This window comes from Chelonia mydas, chromosome 4, assembly GCF_015237465.2.
Source record: "Chelonia mydas isolate rCheMyd1 chromosome 4, rCheMyd1.pri.v2, whole genome shotgun sequence".
NCBI classification, from domain to species: Eukaryota; Metazoa; Chordata; order Testudines; family Cheloniidae; genus Chelonia; species Chelonia mydas.
In genome coordinates this window covers 95284900-95311977 of record NC_057852.1, presented here as the reverse complement: position 1 = coordinate 95311977, position 27078 = coordinate 95284900, and the positions used below count along the sequence as shown (strand labels likewise).

General features: G+C 39.7%; 1 long non-coding RNA gene across 1 annotated transcript; it reads right to left on the bottom strand.

Moving 5' to 3' along the window:
- Positions 1-4593: 4593 nt before the first annotated feature.
- LOC122465527 lies at positions 4594-12675 on the bottom strand. Its single transcript, XR_006290444.1, has 2 exons — positions 12433-12675; positions 4594-5066 (listed from the first exon to the last, which is right to left on the bottom strand). It is a non-coding gene; the product is annotated as an uncharacterized LOC122465527 (long non-coding RNA).
- Positions 12676-27078: the final 14403 nt, after the last annotated feature.

Genomic DNA, 27078 nt, shown 5'->3' with positions numbered 1-27078 from the left:
AGCATATTTTAGAAAGACATCCAATCTCGATTTAAAGAATTCACCACATCCTTTGGAAAAGCATTCCAATGATTAGTTATCTTCACACTTTAAAATTTTCTTTTTTTCTTGTCTGAAATTGTCCAGCTTCAGCTGTAAACAATTAGATTGTTACACCTTTATCTGCTAGATTAAAAAAAAAAAGCCTTCTACTATCAGAAATCTTCTCCCCATGTAGATACTTATAAATTTTAGTCAAGTGACCTTTCAACCTTCTCCTTGATAAACTAATTAGATTGGCTTGCTTAAATCTCACCTGTAAGACAAATTTTCTAGATTTCAGAGAATGATTAAAGGATTAAAAAACATGCCTTATAGTGATATACTCAAAGATCTCAATCTTAATGAAGAGAAAGTTGCTGGGAGACTTGATTACAGTCTAAGTATCTCCATAGAGAACAGATATTTAATAATGGACTCATAACTTTCTCTGCTAGACTGAAAACATGATCCAATGGCTGGAAGTTGAAGCTAGACAGATTCAGACTGGAAACACAGTGTATGTTGACAATGAGTATGATTAACCATTGGAACAATTTACCAAGGGTCATGGTGGATTCTCCATCACTGACAATCTAAGTCAAGATTGGATGTTTTTCCAAAAGATATTCTCTAGGAATTTTTTTTTTTTAGGAGACCTGACCTCCTGTATAACACAGGCAGTAGACTAGATCACAATGATTCCTTCTGATCTTCGAATCTATGAATATATTTGATTATCTCTGAAATATTCCATCTAATATACACGTGTGTGCCAGTACTTCACAATAGCATTAGCTAGACACCATGAATAACTAAAAAAAGATGGAATTCTGATGAAGATTCCCTATCCAATTACACCAGTTTAAGAGTATTAAAAGACTGGGCAGGTGAGCTGAACAAGCTGGAAAACATCCTTTAAAGGACCAAACAGATATATTTGATCTGTACTGGCCAGAGTAAGTTTATACTATGTATAAATAAAAGATTAAATATTTCCAGTAAAAGGTATTTTATGATGTCACTTCAAGAGAATCTTTTTTGACTCATAATGAACATATCACTAAATATATCAGATAAGAAATCTGCTAGGCTGGTTTACAATATCTATAAAGTGCTAACGTTAATTTCTACTCAGTTGTAGCGGTCTCTGGAATTCCACGTGTGTAAACCTACCATCATGTTAGAGAAAGAGTTTAGGACCCAGAAGTGCTACTAAAGAGCCCACCTGAAGTCAACAGCATTAGTTCAAAGTGCTTAGCACCTCACATACTCTGTCTCATTGTTCTTTGTGTGTGATATATGTGCCCATTGTCCTTTGTAAGTTATGCATAAAATCGTATTGTTCTAGAGCTTTATAGATAGCTCTGTAGCTACAGGAAATTCTGAAAGAAGTCAAATGGAAGTGGTGACATTACAGGAAGAAGAGATGGATGCTACCTACATGGATTATTAGGAGATATCGGGGGACCTTTTCCAGCACCAAATAGCATCTCCCCTTACTTATGTCAGATGCTATTACTGGAATTTTAATATACATGAAATTGGGTCAATATGTTATTCTAGTTCTGGGATGGATACATTGATCTTTTAAATATTGAATTAGTTTTAAAATCTCTTTAATAACTTACCAAGAGATGTGCATTTTGTGTATTTGTCAGTTATCACTTCTACAATATTGTTTGCAGTCTTCTGAAGCCAGTCGATGGCTCTAAATCTTGACTAAATAAATGAAATAGTGTAGTTCAATGAATAAGGCACAGTATTGGGAGTCAGAAGACAGATTCAGGAATAGACCCTACCATGGAACTGCAGACCAGTGGTTCCTAAACTTTTCAGGGTTGTGCCCCATTTTACTCCTGTCTGTGCTCCACCCCGCCCCAAGCCAGGCCACAAGCAGGGCTGTGGCTCTCAGGCATGGGGGGGCGGGGGGGATGACACAAACAGGGGTAAGGGGGCTGTCAGGGTTCCCTCCCCACTCCGAACTCTAGGGTACAGATGTGGGGACCCACATGAAAGACCCCGTACGCTTATTTCTACCAGGTTAGGTTAAAAACTTCCCCAAGGCACAAATCCTTCCTTGTCCTTCGATGGGTACTGCTGCCACCACCAAGTGAGTTAGACAAAGATTCAGGAAAAGGACCACTTGGAGTTCCTGTTTCCCTAAAATATCCCCCCAAGCCCTTTCACCCCCTTCCTGGGAAGGCTTGAGAATAATCTACCAACCAAATAGGTAAACCAGGTGAACACAGACCAGACCCTTGGGTTTTTAGGACGCTAAAAACCCCAGATTCTTAAAAACAGAACTTTATTATAAAGAAAAAAAAAAGTAAAAGAAGCACCTCTGTAAAATCAGGATGGAAGGTAACTTTACAAGGTAATCAGATTCAAAACACAGAGGATTCCCCTCTAGCCAAAACTTTAAAGTTACAAAAAACAGGGATAAACCTCCCTCTTACCACAGGGAAAATTCACAAGCTAAAAACAAAAGATAATTAATGCCTTTCCTTGCTTTACTTACAATTTTTGTAATTCTAGACCTTATTTCAGGCAGGGTTTTAAGAGATGGGTTTTCTTGCCCCTGGTCCCTCTGGCTCCAAGAAAGCACAAAGAAAAACCTTCCCCCACAGATTGAAAGTATCTTCTCCCCTTATTGGTTCTTTTGGTCAGGTGCCAACCAGGTTATCTGAGCTTCTTAACCCTTTACAGGTAAGGGAGGGATTTTATGCTACCCTTAGCTGTAGGTTTATGACAGGGGCTAAGGCTGGGGCTGCAGCTGGGAGCAGTTCTGGGGCCAGGAGCCACAGACAGAAATGGAGCCATGGCCAGGGGCCAAGGCTAGGGATGAGGCTGAGACCAGAACTAGTACTGAGGCTAGGGCAGGGTGCAGAGCTGCAGTCAGGGGCTGAAGGTGGGGCTGGAAGTCGGGGCCATGGCTAGGGGCAGAGCTGGGTGGGTGGAGCTCCATCCCACCCCCATCCCATGGGGGCGGGCTCAGACCCCATTGTGCCCCCTGAATGTTCCTCCAGGTCCCGTTAGAGGGGCATGCCCCAAAATTTGGGGAGCTCTCATTTAGACTATAAGCTGTTTGGGGCAGTGACTGGCTATTACTATTTATTTGTACAGCACCTAGCACAATGGAGCATTGATGTCAGTAATAGAAATTAATATTAATAAAGCTAAGAGACACTTTACCGCCCAATCTTGCGGGGTGTTGAATTCTTCCTGTTTTGGTACTGATGACCTTAGGCTCCTTAAAAGTGGATGTTGAGGGAGTTCAGTACCTCACAAGAGATGCTCAGTGTCTTACAGGATACCATCACTCCCCGCCCACACACACACACACTAGCTGTTGTGTAACTCCAAGTTTGGAACACTCTATACCCTTGACAGTAATTCTAGCCTAATACTCATTCATCTCTAAACTCTTTTCAATTTGTTTTTCCTTGAACTTATTGAGTTCATTGGTCATTTCTGCAACTTTGTATTTTATTGGGCCTGATTCGCAGGTCTGTTATGGCCGTTTTGCACCGTCCCCCCATTGTAAAGCTGACAAAGCCAGTGAATCCAACCCCTGTCGGAATACCTCTGGATAAGGTGGGGGTCATCTCAGATAGTTCAGAGTTACCATAGTACATCCAGGAAAAACTGGGAGATGGCCAGGGTGTCCCTGCAATCCTGGCTGCCAGCATGGCCCCAGAGATACAGAAAGGTTCTGTAACTTACCCAAAATTAAACAGGTTTGTCCGATCTGGGAATACAGTTGCAGAATTCTGACTCCTAGTACCCTGCTTTAACCACAAGCTGAAATGGGATAAAGAAAAAGGAAAGTAGCCAATAGCTAAGGAGGCCCTTAAAGTGAGGATCTGTTCTCTCATTAGAGAGACTTTCAACCATATACATTATTTCCTGACAAATCACACACAGTTCTAAAAGTTATCAAGAGGAAGAATGTCATGGCTGGGGGGTGGGAGAAAATCCACCTGAAAACATGAATATAGTGTTCTGGAGCGAGATCAGATTTTTAGTCATATTGGGTTCAGGACTATTGAACACTTAGTTTCATAGATATTAAGGTCAGAAGGGACCATTATGATCATCTAGTCTGACCTCCTGCACAATGCAGGCCACAGAATCTCACCTACCCACTCCTGTGGTAAACCTCTCACCTATGTCTGAGCTATTGAAGTCTTCAAATCATGGTTTAAGGTGCAGACCTTCAAGTGACCTATGCCCCATGCTACAGAGGAAGGCGAAAAACCCCCAGGGCCTCTTCCAATCTGCCCTGGAGGAAAATTCCTTCCGGACCCCAAATATGGCGATCAGCTGAACCCTGAGCATATGGGCAAGATTCACAATGCTACAATACAAACTATAGCAATCATTACTCAGCAGAAAGAAACTGTGCCAGTATGACTGGCTATCTCAGTACTGCAGTAAGCAATTTTGTCACTTAAGGAAAATAGCACAGAAGGGAACATTCTTGGCACATAAGGGAAACAGAGGAGGAAGAGTGTGACCAGCCAGCTTCCTTTTGTGTAGTCAATGATCCATTTATGCATCTCTGATTAAAACAACAAAAGCAGAGCAGGGATGGGAAGTAGGAATTTATTTTTATTAGGACAACCACAAAACAAGGAAGTGTCAGGGGATCATTGCTTCACGAGCCTTCATAACATAATACATGGCTGATTACGCTGAACAGTACGAGTTAAATTTTGCTTTAAGAAATACAAGCAAAGACTTGTTTTGGGGACTGATGTCAGTGGGAACATGACCTACGGCTTTATTCACTGTTCCTGTTCCAGTTTCATGCCGTTTGAACACTATTGAAATCAGTGGAGTTGTAAAAGTGGATTAACAGTGATGAATCAGGCCTCCAGAGTTTAGGCTGACTCTTTAGTTGGGTACTCTTCAGTGGAATTGTTAAGATTCTGATTTTCGGTTGGGGTGGATCAGACTAAACAGCTTTCAGTTTTCTATGCAGTCAGATCCAAAAGGAAGAATTCTAAGAAGAGGTTTTGGAGATCCAAGTATACACTTGGGACCTGGGGAGGCAGGAACACCCAAATATTAGTAAAGAGAAAAGAGAATGCAGCAGTTCAGCAATTTGAAAACCATCCAGAAACGAACACATCGAACAGATTGTTCACAGAGGAAATTGCATTGCAGGATTCAGCTCTTTGTTTGAAAGAGCGAGATTTATCTCTGCATGCTACTATGGCAGCACAACTTACACCATAAAATGCTTTCTGATGTGGCAGATTTGTCCATTTTGATTTGGCTCTAGGCAAGGTTTCTTGATCTGTTTCCAACAAAACAGGTTGGAGTTTCCCCCATACCCATACTGAGAGGATTGTGTTGGTCTCTGTTTACAAATTTCTTTTTTGCTGTCCATTTGCCTTATTCTAGCTGTTTCAATTTGGAACGGGCTTCTTACCCCTTTCCCTTACAGCCCATAGCATAAACCAGTATAGTAACTGCATTGTTGTTTCTCATATAAAACATTTCTTCTTCTAAAATGTTTTAGCTATTATACATACTGTATAAACAAGAAACACAATCACATATTAAAGACAGCACAAGTAGCACCACTTCCTGTTAAGGTTGCCTGACACTTTCCATAAAAGATCCTGTTTTCAGTTGCTTATAACGTTGCCTGACTTGGCTGAAATTTTCCATGTCTGGCTCAGCTGTTTTGTTTTGTTTTTTAAAATTAATTTCAGCAAAAAGTGCTCAGTTACATCTAGGGCTGTTGATTAATTGCAGTAACTCACATGATTAACTCAAAAAATAAATCGGGATTCATCACAATTTTTAATTGCACTGTTACAATATAGAATACCAATTGAAATTTAAATATTTTTGTATGTTTTTCTATGTTTTCAAATTATATTCTGTTGTAATTGAAGTGAATATAGTGTACAGTACTCACTTAACATTACAAATATTTGCACTGTAAAAATGATAAAATAGTATTTTGCAATTCACCTCATAGAATTACTGTAGTCCAATCTCTTTATTGTGAAAGTGCAAATTATAAATGTAGTTTCTTTTGTTACATAACTGCACTCAAAACAATGTCAAACTTTAGAGCCTACAAGTCCACGCAGTCCTACTACTTGTTCAGCCACTCACTCAAACAAGTTTGTTTACATTTATGGGAGATAATGCTACCTGCTTCTTATTTACAATGTTACCTAAAAGTGAGAACAGATGTTCCCTTGGCACTTTTGTAGCCAGCATTGCAAGGCATCCATGTTCCAGATATGCTGAACATTTGTATGCCCCTTCATGCTTCCATGCTGATGACATTCGTTAAAAAAAGTGTGTTAATTAAATTTGTGACTGAACTCCTTGGGGAAGAGATGTAGGTCTCCTGCTCCGTGTTTTACCTGCATTCTGCCATATATTTCATGTTTTAGGAGTCTCGGATGATGACCCAGCATGTTTGTTTTAAGAACACTTTCACTGCAGATTTGACAAAATGCAAAGAAGGTACCAATGTGAGATTTCTACAGATAGCTACAGCACTCAACCCAAGGTTTAGGAATCTGAAGTGCCTTCCAAAATCTGAGAGGGACGAGGTGTGGATCATGCTTTCAGAAGTCTTAAAAGAGCAACACTCCGATGCAGAAACTACAGAATCACCAAAAAAGAAAAAAAAAAATCGACCTTCTACTGGTGACATCTTACTCCGATGATGAAAATGAACATGTGTCGGTCTGCACTGCTTTGGATTGTTATTGAGCAGAACCCATTATCAGCATGGACGCATGTCCTCTGGAATGGTGGTTGAAGCACAAAGGGACATATGAATCTTTAGATCATCTAGCACATAAATATCTTGCAATGCCGGCTACAGCAGTGCCATGCGAACTCCTGTTCTCACTTTCAGATGACATTGTAAACAAGAATTGGGCAGCATTATCTCCTGCAAATGTAAACAAACTTGTTTGTCTGAGTGATTGGCTGAACAAGAAGTAGGACTGAGTGGACTTGTAGGTTCTAAAGTTTGACATGGTTTTATTTTTGAATGCAGTTTAAAGAGATTGCACTAAGTACTTGTATTAAGTGAATTGAAAAATACTATCTCTTTTGGTTTTTTTGCAGTGCAAATATTTATAATAAAAATAAATATAAAGTGAGCACTCTTCACTTTGTATTCTGTGTTGTAACTGAAGTCAATATATTTAAATATTTTTGGATGTTTTCCACATTTTCAAATAAATGGTATTCTATTATTGTTTAATATTGCATGATTAATCACATTAATCTTTTTAATCACTTGAGAGCCCTAGTTACATCTCAGAATGAGGGTAAAGATAAATACCTAGTTGTGCCCATTTAAAAACAAAAAAACTTATACTACCATTTTGTTGAGAAGCTCTAGTGCTTCCATGCTTTGGAACAGAGACTTGAAATTTGGCAGGGAGTTCACCCTAGTGTCAGTGATGTACCTTTTGCTATCCACATGAAAATTAACCCAAATTTGGTAAGATATGAACATCTGGGGGGAAAAAAAAAAAAATCTGATCATGTGCAAAGTCAGACTTTCTAGAGTTTGGCAGCGAATTCAGTGAGAATTCTATCATTCTAAGCATGCTCTGGTCCAGAGCTGCAGGAACTGAGCAGGAGTTTTTCTGCAGCTGTTCTTCTCAATAGCCAAGGGCCATTGTGGCACCGGGGACTAGAACTGAGAGCAGGGAAAAATCTTCTGTGCTTTCCATCTCCAGTAATGGGACCTAGGCAGGAAGGGGGAGAAGGAAACTACTTGACTGGAATACAAAGGGGTGAGGAGCCAGGCCTGGATGGTGAGGAGATATAGGCAGGAGCAGAAAAGGTCAGGCTTAGGGAAGACATCAACAAAAGGGCCTGTAACAACTAGAGAATACTCTCCTCAGAACACTGAATAGAACTGACAGCAAAAGCAGTGAAATCTAGTGGTAAAATATAGATCTCATTTCCCACTAGTGGTTGGCTCACACAGAGAAGGACAACCTACTACTACCACCACCACTTCGTCTGTTAGTTCAAGTGGCAGAGTTTCTGACTCTACTAATGAGCCATGCGGGAGTCAATATGGTTCCATATAATGGATTTTTGGTTATTTCAGTTTTTTAAAAATTCCAGGAAATTACAGAGAAATATCTACTCCAAAAGAAACTCAAGGATGCAAAGTCTAACATTCAAAAGTTAGGAAATGCCAAAATTAAGGTTGCCCAAGCAATCTTAATTTGGCCTTCATATATAAGCATTAAGATACAGTCTTTAGTTACATGATTACTACTTTTCCCACAGGACTCTAAAAATTTCAGTTTAATTTTATTACCCCATTTGCCATGGCAACATCTTGCCTCTCAGCAAAGACAAGCATAGCGTTAATCCCTGTACCCATTGAAGTCAATGGGAGTTTTGCCATCGACTTCAATAGGGCCAGAACTTCATCCAGAGACTGTTCTAAATCTACTGGTGTGGAGTTTACTCACGAAAAAACCAAAGCATGACTTGAGTGACCAGCCTGCTGCAAAACACTGTGCTTACATTTTACACAATCAATTTCCATTCTGTTGTGATCTGTCATGTGCATGTATGAAACTGTTTAAACAGTGTCCTAAACTTACATTTTCAGCTTATATTCATTTAATGAGTAATGATGTAGATCAATACATGTATTTTATACCTCCTGTATCACAGATGAAAACTATATAAGGATGGTATCAAAAAATCCATGTATTATCCCTGGGTGCTAAACTTTGCGTTTGTATAGCTGAGATCATATAAAAATAATGCCTGGATAGACAACTCCCTCTTCTTTAAGCATCCGAGGAGTCCTATTTGTTCTGTTTATTCCAACAAGTTTAAGCAATAGGGTAGTCACACTTTAGAAGTCCACATAGATTGTACTATTCTATTTTCCTTTACCATCATATATTCTATAGTTGGCATGTATACTGTGGTAAAGTATTTGTATCATACTGCACAACTGTTTGCTTTTTTAGCATAGCACTGAAATATCAAAGTGGTGAATATGATTTAGATAGAAAGACCACCATATTATATTAATGAAGTGAGCTTTTGGTATATCATTTTCAGGTGGAAGTATGTAAATAAGTGCTGTGAAGGGCTAATACTCAGTTGGACCATGCTCAATCTTTTTGATCTCAAAGCAACAGACTAACATATCTGACCCACAGAGTAACACTTTTGAAGGACTGCTGTATCTTGGTGGTATAATGATTTTATGCATCATGAATACATAAAGACAACTTTTATGTATGTACTGCCCGTGTGTTGATCCAAGATAAGAATCAAGCCTAATTGTAGTTGCTAGATGCCTGATCCTGCACTCATCACTTTACAGCACTGGGCCCTAGTGAAGTATCCAAACTTCATACAATAAACTACATAGTGTACAATACCCTCAGCTAAATGCTGGCAGAATATTTGACTGACATAAAAACAGCCTCAGTGTTCTAGATAATAACCAGAATGAAACAGGCCGTGAAAAGCATCCCAAAAGCACATTAATAGGATTTTGATGTGATTGTTAGAATGAAATTAATATGCCTCATGCCCAGCTCTTCCCCTGTGTGTCAAGCAGGTAGGAATTCACATTTTATTTCCAGGGAGCATGAGATGCCAAAATGGCTCTACCAGTCTGGATATTGGCAAGATAACAAAATTGAGAGAACTTGTTTCTCTTCACTAGTGACATTAAGCACATAAAACAATTTTTTGCCATTCTGTCTCTTTATGTTAGGGAACAAAATAGTGGAAGAGATTGGTTAATAACAGTCTGAAATCTAGATAGTTATTAGTTTAATTAAGCCTTAATGGGCCAGATTCATCCCTGCTCTAACTCCACTGAAGCCAAAGGAGACACAACTTAGTGTAATTTGGTCAGAGAGCAGAATACATATTTGTCTCCCTATAAGCAATTACTGTAAATGCATAACCCAGATGTGTCTGGATCAGGCTGCAGTACCAACATTGTCCCAACTAATTCTCACTGGATACTCATTTCATCATTAACTGACAGGAGAGAAGGAGGGGCCATGCTTTTAAAAATTTATTCTCAGGTTCACCAGGTTATCTGCTGTAAATCCAGATCTAGATGAGTGTCAGGGTAGCATACAAGTTGTAGAATGAGGTAAAAATGGATTTAATGTTGCTGTACAGATTGCTTCAATGCACTATGGAAGCCCAAGCTGAGTTTTGCAGGTTTGTAGCATTGGAGGTCCTCTTGAGGCGGATGATGCCTAGCAATTTCAATGTCCACGTATAGGATAATTCTTCTGGATTGCTTCAGGAAATCATGGCTACCATGAGAATGATACGGCTCTCTCAGGTGGTTTCTGGTTCTATTTATATATCCAGGGTTGCATATGTCCACACTAAGCGCATTAAGTCATTAGAGGGCCTCTTCACTACCATGGCTAGCATTGACTTACGGAGCAGTGCACTGTGGGTAGCTATCCCACAGTTCCTGCAGTCTCCGCCACCTATTGGAATTCCGAGTTAAGCTCCCAATGTCTGATGGGGCAAAAACATTGTCACGAGTGGTTTTGGGTACATGTCAGTTGCCTCTCCCTCCGTGAAAGGAATGGCAGACAATTGTTTCGCGCCTTTTTCCCCCCAGATGTCATACTGCTTTCAGCAGACGTTGCAGTAGGACTGCTAACTGTCATCATCCACCGTTTCCGCTGCAACTCTGCTCTGCTGCTGTTGTCTCAATAGCGAATATCTCCATGTTGTCTGTCATGGGCTCCCGGGTACATGTGTTCTTCCTCGGGAAATGTGCGCGGTGCTAACAGTCGTCATCCACTGCAACTCTGCTCTGCTGCTATTGTCTCTAGCGAATTTCTCCATGTTGTCTGTCATGGGTTTCCTAGTTGTGCAAATCACTAGGATTTTAGTGCCAGAATCGACTAATGTGAAATCCCTCTCTGAGTCGAATGACATTGCAAGCTGCTGCAGTGATATCGGAGTCATTTGAAGTCTTATGATGGGATCAAGTACCACATATTCAGTTTTATATCCTAATTGAATACCCAGAGAACACCATTGAAACATAAATACATCTGTACTGGTATGGGATTGGAGAGATATCTGGAGGAAAAACCAGAAACCTATAAATATTACTTGCACAGATGAAGTGAATAACCCATAGAAAAACAAATAATTGAAAATAAGTTTTATGTACATGTTTACATTTCACCATTAGATCTCTGGAGTTATTGAACATCCATTCACACTCCATGAGACTGAAATCTCATATTTCTTTCTTTTTTAAGAGGGAAGGGCATCATAAAATGGGAATGGCCAGGCTGCATTATCTTCTACTGCATCTAATATTTGCAAATTAATCAGATCTTGCAATGCAATAAAATATTCACCATGGGTGAAATCTGGCTTCATTGAAGTCAATGACAAAAGTCCCACTGACTTCAAGGGGCCAGATTTCATACCATGTGTTACATCAGCTTGAGTTGATTCACATTTGGACCCAAATACATTTCTTTGGTACAAAAAGGGTCTTTCCACTCTCTCTCAGCCAAAAGTAGCCACTTAATGGTTTTACTGTCTTTTTCCTTTTCAAAATGTTTGATGGCTTCAGGGCAGAGCCCTTTATTGGCATTTCTCAAGCAAGCACCTACTGCAAGATCAGGTCCAAAGAGGGGAAGAATAAGTATTTTATTCAGTATCCTTTTCTTTTGGATCACAATATCAGTAAATATAAAGGACTTAATCAGAACTGTAACATGTTGATTCTGCAATACAGTATATTAATTATGAAATCACCACCACCAATGGAGTTCAGCTAACACAGTAACCTATTTGTATTTGGGTAATACTAGGCTCATTTACAGAATATTTAGGATCCAGAGGGCACAGTGATCTGGAACTAAATGGAACATAAAACAAATAGCATTCCATTCAGAGTGGATTGAATGGGAGATGATGATTTGCATTTAACAAAGAAGAATCTTTAAAAAGAGTGGCATTTCCATTAGCTAGTGGTCAGAGAAAAAAAAAAAAAGAGGATGAATCCATTTTTGAAAGATAGGGAACATTCCACTGCCATTTCCCCCAGGTTTTTAATTCACCTGTTTCCCTCTTTAAAAAAAGAAGAGTATAGGGGCCTAGCTTACAGCATCCTCCTCTGACTGGACCAGGTTCTGCTCTTGCTGAGCCAGCTCACTGCCTGGAGTAATCCTGTCCAAGGCTCTCTCACAGAATCCAGGGAAGCAGCTTCCAGCAGGGTTAGTGTTTTTATTTCAAGCCTTCCTAACAAGAGAAATCAAAACTTCGCAGACTCTTCCCTTGAAGTCTATGCAGGCTGACTAGTCCCTTCCCCAGTCTGCCCCTCACATCAGTAACTTCAGCCACTCAAAATTTCCTGGCTCTTACCTTAGAGCTTCAACATTAAAGGATCTCACAGAGTCTCCCTTTTGTCCATTTGGTTTCTGGAACAATTCCACACTGCAGTTACTCTAGTAGCAGTGCATTAGGCACATAACCACTAACCATCCCCAGCTTTCTGATAGTATTTCAGTCTCCCCTCCCTTTCCTACTGCCTTTTTTTTATGAGGATCAGCTAATAAGTTCCAGCTCTTTTCCCAGGTGCAGCAGGTGGGGTTCATCAGCCACCCAAGCAGGGGCAGGCCTCTGACCCCAGAGGAATAGTATTCCTTATACCTTCACAGTGACCCAGAGTGCTAACAAGTCTATTCTACTGGTATTTCATTACGTTAGCTACATGAATCTAGCTGCAGATAATTCCTTTTGTTTATTATAATATTTTGCACAAATAGGTCTGCCTACCAATAACATGGAGTGATAGCAGCTTCTTTAGTAACATTTTTATAGTTCTCAATTTTTTTTTGTAAATTGCATTTTTCATTTGTAAAGGGAGGGGAGGAGGAAAGAAATCAATTAAAGCCCAGATTTAAGCAATTATCTAAAAAGAATTTTTTTAAAGGTGTTATTAAATTTTTCATATCATTGTGCAACCACTGTACTTCTAGTTTTTTCATTTATTCCATAGGAAATTATGATAGTCTAAAAGACTACACTAAGCATTGGTGACGTTGAATCATTACCCAACCCCAAGTGATCAAACACTGTTAACTGCATAGGGCTTTTAAATCAAAACAGTGACTCAGCAGTCAGCACAGTCTTCTTAATTTCCTTTCTCAAATGAAATGTGAACATGAAAAAAGACAGATACATCTCCTTTTCAAACATAGTTTTAGCTAGCATAAAATGACTATACAAATATTCTTCATTTACAAAATCTGAGGTTATCAAGATCAAAGCAGATATAATTAACTAAGAACATAATGTATAATAAGTTGACACAGGGGAATATTTGCAAAAAGAAAAAGAGTACTTGTGGCACCTTAGAGACTAACAAATTTATTTGAGCATAAGCTTCCGTGAGCTACAACTCACTTCAGGGTACCTATAGTATTCTGCATGGGCAAGAATGACACACTTTCCCCCTTGCTTGTTCAGAGGTAGGGAGTAGGTTTTTCACCACTATTGGGGATGTAGCACACTCTTCCCCTTCCTCCAGTGTGCCTACCAAGTGATTCTGAATGGTGAGTTAGGGGTGGTGGAGCCAAGTTCCTCCAGATGTAAATAAATATTTCTCTAGACTAGCTATTATGAGGAGCGAACCTGAGGATGAAGTAATGGGGGAAGGAAAAAGTTAGTGAGGTTTATTGTCAATCATAAAAATATCCATGATGGTGCTTTCATAATGGTTTTAATCTAAAAAAGCACTTTGTAAACACTAATAGTCTAAAGAAGAAGCATCAACATCCAGACCATGCATTTGTGACTCGCTTAACTTATTCAGAGTGTACAGAATGTGAAAGCTTTCAAATACAAACAGTATAAGCTGTTATGGTGTTGTCTGCCTGAGTTTGCACACAGACTGCAACAATGACTCCTCTAACCTCACTAACCTCACTCCATTCATCTTAGTAAGGTGTTAAGTTTAAAGGCTAATGATAAAGTGATGGCACTATAAATTTGACCTTTAAATATTTAATTCCTTTATTACCATAGCAAATAGGATGAGGAAGATAATGTGTGAAGATGGGTGAAGATAATGGGGAGGGAGGAGAGATAACTGGGTGTTGCTGCAGGGAAGGAAAGGAGAGATACAAAGATAGAGGTGAGGGAGTAAAACAGACAATGGAAGATGAGAAGGGAGGAAGAGTAACAAAAGACAGAAGTAGTGGTATACGTCTGAGTGATGCTGAATGTGACAATAAATTACCAAACTAATGATAACTTAGAAATGTAGTCAGTACACAAAGACCATTTTCTTCTCTTACTCTGTGTGCAGACCTTTCATTGATTTAATTGGGAGTTCTGCTGTGGATTGAGGGGAATCTGTAGACCTACATTTATGCTCCAGGCCATAATGAAAAATGGAATTTGATCCTGTCCATGAATGAGTTTGACATCCCTTGTCGAAGATATGTAGGAGGGTAGGACAGAGTTTTACAAATAGACAGGGCAATATAAATTAAAAAGTGACTCTCAACTGAGAAGAATCAAGTGCTGGAACAAGAAAAAGTAATAGGATAATAGGTTGGCTAAGATACTATATGCTATAACAAGCCTGTGAGGGAGAACTGAACTTGCCTCAGTGAGGCTGCTGGAATTGGAATTCTGCAGAATGGATTTCGTATATTGGAAATGGGGGCGGGTGATTTGAGATGTGGAAGTGACTTTCTTAAAGAGCTAGTACTCAAAGAAGATAGGGAGGGTTGCATAGAAAATAAAATCTAAGGTGGCATGAGAAAGCTGATGTGTAGAGAAGGGTTTTTTACTGTCTGATAATTTGATAAATTGCCTTGGTGACACAGAGGATCCACAGAAATTGTGGCTGGCCTCTCATCAGCCAGGACCTAATTTACAGTAGGAGGGATAAACACTTCTAAAAAACACCACACTCTTTCCTACCACCTCATATACAACAGATGCTGTAGAGCTGAGAGATCCGTGGGGCAATCTGAATACATGTTTGGGTGTATGAGTTAATTATTCAGGTAGGGTGTGTGTGTTGTTTGGGGGGGTTATCTTTATGATCATGTCATGCAGAGTGGGCCAATCTTTATATTACAGAATGGGGGTGGGCAGAGAACTTGGGGGGTTGGATATGGGAGGAGTTGCTGGTTAGGACTGAATTTGCAAACTTTCCTGTGGTTGCAGTTGCTTTCTTTCCTTCACCACCTTAAGATGGGGAAGAAGGTTAAACAATGGTACTACATACTAGATATACGAGGAACCCAGGCAAGTGATGGTGGCAAGGGTTTGATCCCTGTATTGGTAGATACCATCTGGTCTCTTATTAGGGACTCAGCCCACCCAAAATTGCAAGAGGGGCAAACTCAATGGTTTCATTTTTTGTGCAGTGTTTAACAACATACCTTTCATATGTCTCATTTTTACATGAACTACAGACATTTCAAATGTCTGTAATACAGTTCCATAGTTAGCTTTCTCTACCTGAGCAACTGAAAACTGTTAAACACATCAAGTGCTTCAGAACCAGCTATTGTCAGATATAAGGCTATCCTGCTGACTGTCTTCCTATTTGCTGGCACCCATTCCTTGCAGATACAGAGTGAAGCATGGTTTAAACATTCTCTATTTGTTCCCCACATTTCCAGAGAGTTTCAGCTCTGGTGGGGCTTTTAACTGCTCCATTCTTCTACTCATTTTCTTAGTTCCTTTTTTCGCATGGTACCATGTGGTGTTCAGTGATCCCCCAGGGCTTACAAGAGCTCTGTTTTATTCCGTGTTCAGTTCCAGCTCACTGTGCATACCAAAAACAAGAACTTCACAGTGCCCAGCTCAGACTCTGTCTGGGAAGCTCAGCCCTTAAAAGCACAATCCCCAGTACGACACAGGGGAAACAAGGTAAAACCAAGATGATGCTGTACACTATTGTGCAATTGGCATTAACCAAGAACAATATAATTCCTTTGGTTTCATGTTGTAATGATTTCCAGGGATGTAGTGTGTTAATGAAAAAGTATTTGGTTTTTTTCTTAAATACTATGGAATACCAAGGTGGTGGTAATGAAATTAATACCTTTCATAATTTGTAAAGAATGAAGTCCCTGTCTTTTTCCATATAGCCAAGACCAACATCTGAAAATGCCAATGGTCAGACCCTCCCTTCAACAAGCTCCACTTCTGACCCAAACCTCAGCTCTAGAATGTGTTAATCTGTAAACGAGGGTGCTTCCCCACCTTTATAAAGTGGTTTTAGATCTGTGCGTGAAAAGCACTGTTGCTATTACTCAGTGGTTCTCAGACTTTTGCAGTGGTGACCCTTTTCACACAGCAAGCCTCTGAGTGCAACCCCCCTTATAAATTAAAAACACTTTTTAAAATATTTAACACTATTATAAATGCTGGAGGTGAAGTGGGGCTTGGGGTGGAATCTGACAGCTCGCAACCCCCCAGGTAATAACGTTGTGATCCCCTGAGAGGTCACGACGCCCAGCTTGAGAACCCCTGCTATTACTAATGCAAGTGATAAGCCAAGGGAAAGAAATGATTGTGATATAGTGCAACTTTAAAAAATAATATAAGCTGTGAGATAAAAATCCTACTTGGAAGTTATTTCCTAGCAGAATACATTGTAAGGGAACGTCAATGAAACTAAAGTAGGGCATAAATTCATAATTCAAAGAAGAACCGTATATGATTCCCATAGGATATCTTACTAATCACATTTACAAGAATTAGTCTAGGAACCTCAGTCACTCTGCAACACTTATGAATTATTCAATTACTCCTGACTTGTGAGAGAAATGTAGTATGCTATAGGAGCTCATGCTGTAGTATCTTTTAGTTTAATTCAGTGTTTGGTAGCCTTCAGGTCTGCCTCTCCAAAATAAACTTCTGTTGGGCCCTGTTTTGCCTCTTATCACTGTGAGTTTACAAGAACTACCTCCATCCATCTTACTACTCTACAAATTTTCTGAAGAGAAGTAATTAAAAAGTGTGTGTTTGTCTTTTGTACAATTTATTGCAGGCATTCTGTCACTGCTATATATTCAGAATAACCTCCATCTACCCAAATAAATGTAACTTATCTGAACTCTCCCCAGGCCCTGGAACACAAAGCAAACTAGTGTTTCAGGATAGTTTCTCTTTTTGCACTTGATCTGGGTCCTGTGTTGACAAATAATGCAGAATACAAGCTGGCAGATGTGAGGATTTGCCTGACACCAAATCCGATTGTCTGAAAAAGGTTGGTTGGTTGGTTTAAGCATTTGTGAGTATTCTGTAAAATAAATAACATACAACACTTGCTTTGAAACAGAGATGAGTGCTATACCATGCTTAATCTTATAGTTATAATCCTTTAGGTAGCCTCATAAATTTGACAGGTGATGATAATAATAATACCTAGCTCTCGTATAGCACTTTTCATCAGTAGATCTCAAAATACTTTACAAAAGAGGTTAGCATCATTATGCCTATTTTACTAGGGGAGAAACGGAGGTACAGAGAAGTGAAGTGACTTGCCTTAGATCATTCAGAAGGCCAGTGGCAGATCTAGAACTAGAACTTGGGTCTCCTGGCTCCCAGGTCAGTGTACTGTTTGCTGAGGCCTGGGTCTTAACTAGGCAGAATGTAGTTTGAGTAACTGCTTTGTGGAGTTTTTTTTAGGGGAATAGTGGTTGTCAGAAATTTGAGAATAGTTCTTTGAGGAGTCAGTTGTTGGCAATAAGCTGTTACATTTTGATTAATTATGATTTTATATAAATGAAAGCAAACAGAGGGCCAGACAATAGGTGCAAGTTTTACTGATCCTCTCCCATTTCTAGGATTTGTGTTTGCTCTGTATTCTGTAGATAGTAAGCATACACTGACCAAAATTTGTCCTACCATCACCATTTAACATTGCTAAACTTGACTATTTTACGTGTGGTTATGGAATCCCTCATGTCTTCAGTGTGAGCTGGACACAATTCAAATTCTATTTCATGGCTTTCAAAATATTCATATTCTTAGAGAATTGGGGTCAGTCTGGAACTCTTTCGAAGCACTCCGTACATTTTGTGTGTGATCTATGTCTGTGTTCTGTTACTGATACTTCTCATGACTTTTTTTTCATTTACATTGTATTTCCAATTATTCTACCACAAATGCTTCTCATGTATTCTGATTCAAACCCTGCTTGTTTTATTTATGCAAGCCATCTCATTCATGAGAATAGGACTGCTCAAGTGAGTGAGGTGAGAAGGATTTGACTGTATATGGACAGATTTCAAGTCTCTATTTTCATTGGTCCAGATTCTGACCCCTCTAATATGAAAATAAGGAATGTGCAGATTCCCTGTTACTTAGTTGTGGAGCTCTCGCTTTTCATGCTAGATGATCAGGCGAGGTACCACCTCTTCCTGATGTAACTTTGCACAGAAGTGGAGTCTTGCATGCTGCCCCTGGAGTGGGCAGCTGGGTGCCATGGAGAAACTTGGCATCTGTTACTGCTGGGGCTTCCCCCACTGTTGAACTGCAGTAATGCTCCATATATGTGAATCTCAGCCAGGACACAGACATCCAGCTGGGTTGCTTGTCAACTGAATGCTGGGTCAGGATTTAGCCCATTGACAACCCACCAACACAGAGTTTCAGCAAAGACAGCTTTCTGAGTGGAAGCCAAAAATCTTTTCTAGCAGCATTTCTCATTCTCTATGCATACATAATCAGCCATTGTCCTCTTGCAAGTAAATAGCAGGATTGTTTGATCTGACAAGAGGACTGTGTCTTGGAGAAAGAGGCAGAAAAATTTGTATAAAAATTATTTTCCTGGCAGCACCACACAACAAAATATGAATATGACCAATTAAACTGATTGTATGTGGATAAGCATATAATAGCAGGCTACTAACACTGAATATTCTCCTACAGATATAGTAAATTGTCAGGTTTTTGGCTTCTTTTTCAGTTTGAATGCTAAAATTTTGTTGGATTTATTGTGCTTGTCAAAGGAACTTTTCTTTAGAAGCTTCAGCTGCTTTTCCACATTTTTCTTTTAACTATGTTTAATGCACCTCTGGTGTTAGTTAATTTTAAACTTTTTTTAAATTTGTCAGTTTATCCATTTTTCTGGACCTTATTTTACTTTTGTTTCACTGTATCCTTAATATTTTGGTCATTTTTCTATCTGTCATTGACTTGGGAGTACAATTAAAATCTCTTGCCATTTAGAATGGTCCCTGAATGACTTCAGTTCACAGAAGTAATAAATCATCCAGAAATGCCATCATTTGCACATTAGGGGCATACACATTCGTGAAGGTTAGTTTCTGCTAATATATCTTGTACTAGTAGATATCTCCGTCTTCATCGCAGACCATCAACTCTACCACAACTGGAAATTCTATTTTCATTAGTCACGACCGTTTTTTTATTTTTATAAGAATTTGTTCTTACCTATTTTAATCATTATCCCCTAAAAAAGAAGAATCTTCTTTTCATGTTTGAATTTCCTGCAATATTGAGGCACATGGTTTCAAAAGATTTATTTCTTTGTTCTTGGATTGTTGACTCTATACCATTTAATCTCTCCCCACCCTCCAATTTGAATTATGTATATAGGAGAACAGTCATTATTCAGGGTGTCTTGGATGGGAATCTTGAGCATTTGAGGGGCTAAGGCATTTACAAAACACTTGTTTCATCATTAAATATTTGTGTAGTCTGAGATTTGCATAACATTATTGCTGGCTTTCTCCCTTGTAATAAACACCATTAAAAACAACAACATTTGAATCTATACTTAAATGCACATAAAAGGAAGAGATTTCATGTCTGTAATCGCATGACCAGAGAGATTGAAGTGTTCTCCAACTGGTTTATGAATGTTATAATTCTTGACATCTGACATCTTGATTATAATTCTTGACATCTGATTTGTGTCCATTTATTCTTTTACGTAGAGACTGTCCATTTTGACCAATGTACATGGCAGAGGGGCATTGCTGGCACATGATGGCATATATCACATTGGTGGATGTGCAGGTGATATATGCCATCACGTACCTATCCTTCCAACAAAGCCCGTTGCCAACTGTGTCCACATATCTATTCAGGGGACACCATCACAGGGTCTAATCACATCAGCCACACTGTCAGAGGCTCATTCACCTGCACAGCTACCAATGTGATATATGCCATCATGTGCCAGCAATGCCCCTCTGCCATGCACATTGGCCAAACTGGACAGTCTCTACGTAAAAGAATAAATGGACACAAATCAGATGTCAAGAATTATAACATTAAAAAACCAGTCGGAGAACACTTCAATCTCTCTGGTCACGCGATTACAGACATGAAAGTTGCGATATTACAACAAAAAAACTTCAAATCCAGACTCCAGCGAGAAACTGTTGAATTGGAATTCATTTGCAAATTGGATACAATTAACTTAGGCTTGAATAGAGACTGGGAGTGGCTAAGTCATTATGCAAGGTAACCTATTTCCCCTTGTTTTTTCCTTACCCCCCCCCCCGACATTCTTGTTAAACCCTGGATTTGTGCTGGAAATGGCCCACCTTGATTATCATACACATTGTAAGGAGAGTGGTCACTTTAGATAAGCTATTACCAGCAGGAGAGTGGGTTTTTGTGTGTGGGGGGGGGGGCGGTGAGAAAACCTGGATTTGTGCTGGAAATGGCCCAACTTGGTTATCATACACATTGTAAGGAGAGTGATCACTGTAGATAAGCTATTACCAGTAGGAGAGTGGGGTGGGGGGAAGTATTTTTTCATGCTTTGTGTATATAAAAAGATCTTCTACACTTTCCACAGTATGCATCCGATGAAGTGAGCTGTAGCTCACGAAAGCTTATGCTCAAATAAATTGGTTAGTCTCTAAGGTGCCACAAGTACTCCTTTTCTTTTTGCGAATACAGACTAACACGGCTGTTACTCTGAAACAAATTGTAGTGTTTCATTGGGCAGTTGACAGTCTATAGTGAGAACTCAAAAGTCACCTTCTATATGATTTTTAAAAAATTTGCTGATTAACTTTTTTTTGTGTGTGTGGTTGCATATATACCATAATACATTAGCAGCATTACAACTATGAACTAGTTTATTTTTTTCCAATTTTCGCTGCAGAGAATATCTCAGGGGAGTTTATACTGTACTTTTAGACCCTGACTGATAATGAATTGTAGTTAACAGATTCTAATTCCACACTTGAATAATTTTGCATTACTAAAACCAAGATTAGCCTGCAAGGACGTGGGTAGTGCCACAATTCACTGCTTCTACAGAGAAAAAAAGAGAACAGTGAAAGGGCAAAATAAAAGAAGATATTCGATGCACTGTTGATATGCAGTGATATTCCATCAGTTATGTTGACAATTTATAGGACAGGAGGAGAACACAAGCTGTGACATTATGTATCATCCAGGCTCCTTTGTGATTGGAAAAGAAATACATTTTTATCAGATTGTTTGTCACCTATTTCATAATACTGTATCAAGCCTCCATAAGATTTGGTCCTGGACGTTTTGTGGGCCTTTTGTGCTCTGCTGCAGCTGCAAAGATATCTTTCCGTTCTTTGGAAAAGTCTGATCCTTTTTCCCCCGTCTTTAATGTCTGTGGAACCAGTCATTAGCCATTCAGGAATGCCCCTGACTCTGCATATTTTTATGTCGGACAGCAGGTATGTCTTCACTGAAGGGTTAAGTCGAGTTATCTATACTTGTGTTATGCCTCTCATGTCAGCCTACCTCAAGTGCGAGAGGGCCCACTGTGAAGTAACGCTTGAGCTGCCCTGTCTATGCAGGCACTGCAGTCACTCATGTGTGACACTAAGACATCTGAATATTTCAATTTTAAGACTTTCACATTCATGTTATAAATAATTTGCAAAGATAAAGTTAAATGGCATCTTTTGAACTCTTCGTGCTCCTGTGACTGGAGCATGGCTATAGAGGAGTTCAAAGTTTATATAACACATTTTTCCTTTTTAATGATTTGATATGTCCAGAGATGTTTAGGGATGTGATGCTAAGTTGCTCTATCCTTTGTTCTAGAGTGCTGATTAGTTAATGTTGTTCTAACTTGGTTGTCAATTTAAAAAACCAGAGCACCTTAGGGAGAAAGTGTTATGGACACACAGTGTAACTGTCCTCATCATATCAATCACAATAATACCCATTGCATTTATTTTGTTATAGGCTAACTTCTGTGGCATTGCTTGCTTTCCAGTGCATGACATTCAGCACATTAAAATTTAATTATTGTGCACTGATCACTGTATCTTGCAATCTATCCACACTTAAATCTCTTGCTGGCTGAATTATATGGGAGCTCTCCACCTGGAACAATTGCAGGAGTAGGCTACATATTAACATCAGCATTCACAAAACATATTGCTGCCAGTTGAGTTGCCTAATCTGTGCTTAAAAATTTAAACATCTTCAAATATTTCTCTAGCCCCTAGTTAAATTTGGCGAAATAGAGAAAAAGCCATATCAGCATGGTTAGGAGGGAGAGATAGGGCCAGCAGTCAAAAGAAGATAGAGCCAGGAGCAAGTTCACTTGAATACTATGTGCAGATGTAGTCGCCCCATCTCAAAAAAGGTATATTGGAATTCGAAAAGGTTCAGAAAAGGGCAACAAAAATGTTTAGGGGTATGGTATAGCTTCTGTATGAGGAGAGATTAATAAGACTGGGACTTTTCAGCTTGGAAAAGAGATGACTAAGGGGGGATATGATAGAGGTCTACAAAATCAAGACTGGAGAAAGTAATTATGGAAAAAGTAATTAAGGAAGTGTTATTTATTCCTTCTCATAACACATGAACTAGGGGTCACCAAATGAAATTAATAGGCAGCAGGTTTAAGACAAACAAAATAAAGTATTTTTTCCACGCAACGCACAGTCAACCTGTGGAACTCTTGGCCAGAGAATGTTGTGAAGGCCAAGACTATAACACGGTTCAAAAAAATAACTAGATAAGTTCATGGAAGATAGGTCCATCAAGGGTTATTAGCAAGGATAGGCAGGGATGGTGTCCCTAGCCTCTGTTTGCCAGAAGCTGGGAATGGGCGACAGGGGATGGATCACTTGATGATTACCTGTTCTATACATTCCCTCTGGGCCACCCGGCATTGGCCACTATCAGAAGACAGGATATTGGGCTAGATGGACCTTTGGTCTGACCCAGTAGGGCCATTCTTATATTCTTATGTGAAATCCAAAGTGGTGATATACAGTGATGTGCAGTGTATTTATAGAAATTATTATGGTCCTCAGCTGTATTGAGGCATTTGGGACAAGGATAAACACCAGACTCTTTCCCTTGTCTTCACTTGAAAAAACGTCCATGAAAGAAAAGGCAAGCCAGAACATTTTAAATTCTGATAATATTTTCTACAATGCCATACATTTTCTCTTAGATCAACAGTACTTCTATTCAAGGATCGCTAAGCAGTGTTCACTCATAAAAATGGCATTTAAAAGAGGGTCACAGAGAAGAGAAAGCTGTGCACACTAAAACGCTCCTCTCACTTGCGTTAGTGAAGGTACACATGTATCTAGCAAGAGTATCTAGCAAGCATGATGCAGATTATCTGCCAAGAAGGCTGGGATTTCATTAAAATATCTGGTTTGGGAGAACATACTTTTGAGGAACAGATCGGGATTACCCTGCCCAGAAGACAGGAGAAACACAAGAGCTGTTACACTGGGAGCTCATGCTCAGCATGATGCTGTGGGCAAAAGAGCTAATGCAATCCTGGGATGCCTAAATAGGAATCTGGAGTAGGAGGAAAGAGGTTATTTTATGTCTGTATTGGACACTGGTGTGACTGCTACAGGAATACAGTATCCAGTTCTGGTGCACAAAATTCAAGAAGGATGTTGATACATTGAAGAAGGTTCAGAGAAGAGCCATGAGAATGATAAGAAGATTAGAAAACCTGCCTTATAGTAAGAGACTCAAAGAGCTCAATCTACTTAACTTAACAAAGAGAAGGTTAAGGGGTGACTTAATTACAATCTATAAGTATCTGCATGAAGAACAAATATATAATAATAAACTCTTCAATATAGCAGAGAAAGCTACAATACGATCTAAAGGCTGGAAAGCTAGACATATTCAGACTGGAAATAAGGTGTAAATTTTTAGCCATTGGAACAATTTACCAAGCATTGTGGTGGATTCTCCATCACTGACAATTTTTAAATCAAGATATGATGTTTTTTCTAAAATATGTGTTCTAGGAATTATTTTGGGGAAATCCTCTGCCTTGTGCTACACAGGAGGTGCTACACAGACTAGATGATCATAATGGTCTCTTTCTGTTACTGTTGTCCCAATCCCAGGTTTAATATAGGATTTGGAAAGGCTGGTGCAACCTTGAGTGGCATGGTTTATGCAATATTATTGTTGTTTTTTATTGTTATTTCTAGCACACTGACATTATGCCAGTTAAATTAAAGACAGGTGTGAAGAGAAGGGTTGAAATCCTTGCCGCAGTGAAATCAGTAGGAAAACTCCCACTGACTTCAGTGGGGACAGGATTTCATCCCAGATGTCTCCTTGTGTTTCATATTGCAGTCCCTTGGCTTGAAATGGAAGCTGGAGATGCAGTTTCGAAAGTGGTTTGGTGAAAGTGAAAAGGACAGAATGTAATTGTTTTTGTGTAGCTGGAAGAGGGCAAACCTATCTGAGTGGGTCTTTGACTGGCTGGAATGTGTGTGTAACAGTGGTCATTCGACAAATATCAGGAATTTCTGGTTTGTGCTATTACATTCCATAAGAAGAGTCTTTTTATTTTGCTGTTTTATTGTATTTGTAAAAAGTTCTTGTAAATACAGAGCCTGTGATGTGCCAAGAGCCTTCACTTACCATTAAAGTCAGTGGAAATTGAAGACACTCAGCACCTTGCAGGACTGGGCCCATATTTTCACCATGCTTCGTGTAAAAGCAATGAGATCTTCCACAGTGAATTCAGCTTTAAGCTTAAGTCAAGACTTACTCTTTCCTTTGGGAAAGTGAGTCCTTAATTTACAGTACTTCCTGTTTCTTCTCTTGCTTTTATATGCTCATTCAGTGGAGTCTGCTGTGTATCTTTTGTTTCAACCTTCATCAATAAAAGCACTGTTGCTAGACGTTTTTATCCTGATTTTTAAAGTTCTAAACGTATTCGTTTATTTTAACCACCCAGCCATTTTCCTTGTAACCACATTCTGATAAGCAATTTTTCTCTCAGAAATATTCCTTTTAAAAAGTAAATTATTGTTAAATCTGTTTAAAAAATCACTTTCCAACCTTTTCAAATTATTATTAATTATTTGTGTTACTGGAGCACCTAGGATCTCAAGTCATGGGCCAGGACCCCACTGTGCTAGGTGCTGTACAAACACAGAACACAAAGACAATCCCTGCTCTAAAGATATTCCAATCTCAGTATAAGGTACGAGACAACAGACGGATACAGACAGATGGGGGAGTAGAAGAAAACAGTGAGACTCTGCTTGGCAGCATGTCAGGCTGTGATCTCAGCACACCAGCAACCTAACATTTGCTCCCTCTGTCTATTGTTTGTGTCAAATAACATTGCATTCATTGTAGTAATTCTGGGCCATATTGTTTCTTACCTCTGCCACCATAGGCTCAGGGGACAGATACTGTGATTCTGGACAGTGTGGTGGGAAGGAGAAAAATACCATCTTTGTGACACTGTTCACCATCTCCACCACCCCTGAAAGACACACTGCAGGTGCTGCATAGGGATCAGACTCCATACAAGGGGAGGGTTAGACTGAGGGCACTATTCCTCCTCCCCCCACCTTGCCAAACTTTACTAGGTTACGTAATCTTAATCTTGTTAGTATTAATATGCTGTTTTCTTCATTGGTACTGAGTAACCTAATAGCCACAAACATGCTTTCTGAGGGAAGTGAGGACTGAAAGGGACTAAAAAAGGAAAGATGTACAGAACTTCCCCACAGCTATCCCAAGCACCTACAGAATTTGGGAGAGCAGGAGTATCTGCCATTTTTGATGGCTAAATTCCCACAATCCCAGTTTCTACTTCTGAGCAGGACAATCTGGCCTCCACAGTGAGCTCCCTGTGACAATAATGCAAAGGGAAATCCATGACATTGTCTATACCGGTGGTTCTCAAACTTTTTTTTCCGTGGACCACTTGAAAATTGCTGAGGGTCTCGGTGGATCACTTGATGATCTTTCCAAATGTTGTTTGTACCCTTAGCTAACTATTGTAAAGTGCTTTGGACAAAAGGGCTATATAAAAAAACCTTAATAATAATTAATGGTTTTTGGTTCTACAAATAAAAAGCACACAATTCATATTTTAATATCAGTAGTCTTAAGCTTTCAAATGCGACGGATGTGCCCTCTCTCCCCTGCCACGGCAGCCCCCGAACTGGTGCTGGGAAGGAGGGGGGTCTCTCCCCCGCCATAGCAGCCACAGAGCTGAGGCTTGGAAGGAGAGCTGTCTCTCCCTAGCAGCCGCAGCCCTGGAGTTGGGGAAGGTCACCTCTTTCTTTGGTTGCTGCAGCCCTGCATGTCCCAAATTCCCACACCCCCTCTTCTCACCCCACTGCCCCCTCCCACCTACCCTCTATTCCCCCCAAGGTCACCACCTCACCTTACATGTGCATCTTCTCCAGGGTCCAGGCACCTAATTAGCGGAGCGCCACCTGTGTGGCTCCGCTAATTAGGTGGGTGGCCCTTCATTCTCTCATGTGCGGCCGCGCAGGCACGCACCTTAGCGTCAATTATCCACGGACCACCTGAATGGAGCTCATGGACCACTGGTGGTCCACGGACCACAGTTTGAGAACCTCTGGTCTACACTAACTTTTGTCTTAAAATTTTCTTAAAATATCACTGGTGGAGTTGCACCAGTACTAGTAATTGGGACTGCTAGTGTAAAGAAGCTGCCAGGTTTTCTACATAGTCTCAATGTGAGTTGCTCTAAGTGGGGTTAGAGAAGAAGGTGGCAAAAATGCTAGCTTC